At 43.7% G+C, this 2252-nt stretch overlaps 1 non-coding gene across 1 annotated transcript; it reads left to right on the top strand.

The window, feature by feature from the left end:
• Window positions 1-308: 308 nt before the first annotated feature.
• On the top strand, window positions 309-380 carry TRNAC-GCA (transfer RNA cysteine (anticodon GCA)). Its single transcript has one exon. It is a non-coding gene; the product is annotated as a tRNA-Cys (tRNA).
• Window positions 381-2252: the final 1872 nt, after the last annotated feature.

Raw genomic sequence — 2252 nt, 5'->3', positions numbered from 1 at the left:
GATAGCCGACCTTCCAGAAAAAGAATTCAGGATAATGTTAGCGAGGATGACCCAGGATCTCAGAAAAAGAATTGAGAAGATGCAAGAAGTGTTTGTGGGCTTCCCTGGTGGCTCAGACAGTAAAGCGTCTGCCTGCAGTGCGAGAGACCCGGGTTTGATTCCTGGGTTGGGAAGATCCCCTGGAGAAGGAACTGGCAATCCACTTCAGCACTCTTGCCTGGAAAATCCCATAGACGGAGGGGCCTGATAGGCTACAGTCCATGGGGTCGCAAAGAGTCGGACACGACTGAGCGACTTCACTCTGAGCTTCCCTGGTGGCTCAGATGGTAAAGTGTCTGCCTGCAATGCAGGAGACCCAGGTTCGATCCCTGGGTGGGGAAGATCTCCTGGAGAAGGAAATGGCAACCCACTCCAGTACTCTTGCCTGGAGAATCCCACGGACGGAGGAGCCTGGTACGCTATAGTCCATGGGGTCGCAAAGAGTCGGGCATGACTGAGCAACTTCACTTTCACTTTTCACTTTCAAGAAATGTTTACCAAAGACCTAAAAGAACTAAAGAACAAAATAGCAGAAGAACCATACACTGGAAGAAATCAACAGCAGAATAGCTGAGGCAGAATGGAGAAGTGACCTGGAAGACAAAATGGTGGAAATGACTGCTGCAAAACCGAGTAAAGAAAACCGAATGAGAAGAAATGAAGACAGCCTAAGAGACCTCTGGGAAAACATTAAATGCACCAATATTCATAATATAGGGGTTTCAGATGGAGAAGAGACGGAAAGGACCTGAGAAAATATTTGAAGAGATAATAGTTGAAAACTTTCCTAGCATGGGAAAGGAAATAGTCAACCAAGTCCACGAAGCACAGAGAGTTCCAGGCAGGACAAACCCAAGGAGAAACACAACAAGACACATAGTAATCAAACTGACAGAATTTAAAGACAAAGATAAAATATTAAAAGCAACAAGGGAAAAATGACAAACAACATACAAGCAAACTCCCATCAGGCTATCAGCTGATGTCTCAACAGAAATTGTACAAACCAGAAGGGATTGGCATGATATATTTAAAGTGATGAAAGGGAAGAACCTACAAGCAAGAATACTCTACCCAGCAAGACTCTCCTTCAGATTTGATGGAGAAATCTAAAGCTTTACAGACAAGCAAAAGTTAGGAGAACTCACCACCACCAAACTAGATTTACAACAAACGCTAAAGGAACTTCTTTCTCTATGCAAGAGCAACACGAGAAGGAAAAGACCTGCATAAAATAAACTGCCATTAGGGTGGTGTCATCTGCATATCTGAGGTTATTGCTATTTCTCCCCGAAATCTTGATTCCGGCTTGAGCTTCATCCAACCCAGCATTTTGCATAATGTACTCTGCATGGAGTTTAAATAAGCTGGGTGACAGTATATAACCTTGACATACTCCTTTCCCAATTTTGAACCAGTCTGTTGTTCTGTGTCTGGTCCCAGCTGTAGCCGGTTTCTCAAGAGGCAGGTTGTTGGGAAGCGTAGTGCAAAATAGCCGTAAAAGGAGAAAGTCCTTGGGAAAATGGCGAAGGGGCAGAAATACCCGGCTTTGCACTGCGGACAGAAAAACATCTCCTGTCTTTGGTTATGCTTGGCGCCAAGAGTTAATAGGGATGTTACTTGTGAAAGCGGGTGGTGGGATAAGCCCATGAGTCATTTAGAGTGTGCTGTCCGTGAAATGTTTTTACTGATTATGTGTTAACTCCGTATGCACTCTGCTGACCATATACTTTAAGCTCTTTGTTCCTGCTTCAATAAAAAAGCTTGACTGCAGAAATAAACTTGTCAGTCCTTGCAAGAGACTGTCCAAGTGTCCCTCTTTCAGGTTCGTCGCTTCCAAGTCCCAGGGAGAAAATCCCCAACAAGTGGCGCCACGAACAGGGACTTGAGAGGAAGGCTGAACAAAGCAACAAGCCCCTGCAGAAAGAGATAGGCAGGATGGGACAACATAGCAGTAAAATTCCTTTCATTTCTATAATGCATCATTTTTTGAAACAAAACGGTGTTAATGTTTCAAGAGATCAGTTGAACGACTGCTATCATATTTTACTGGAACAATTCATGGTTCCCAGAAGAGGGGACACTCAATCTAGACATATAGAAAAGGGTTAAAAATAATATTTTGCCAGCATATCGGCAAGGGTTACATGGTCACTCATACGGGCTATCATACAACAAATTGAAGGGCATAATGTTGATTTGGAAGTAAAAAC

Source organism: Bos javanicus, chromosome X (assembly GCF_032452875.1).
Source record: "Bos javanicus breed banteng chromosome X, ARS-OSU_banteng_1.0, whole genome shotgun sequence".
NCBI lineage: Eukaryota > Metazoa > Chordata > Mammalia > Artiodactyla > Bovidae > Bos > Bos javanicus.
Note: the sequence above shows the minus strand (reverse complement) of the source record. Positions and strands in the feature narration are given on the sequence as shown.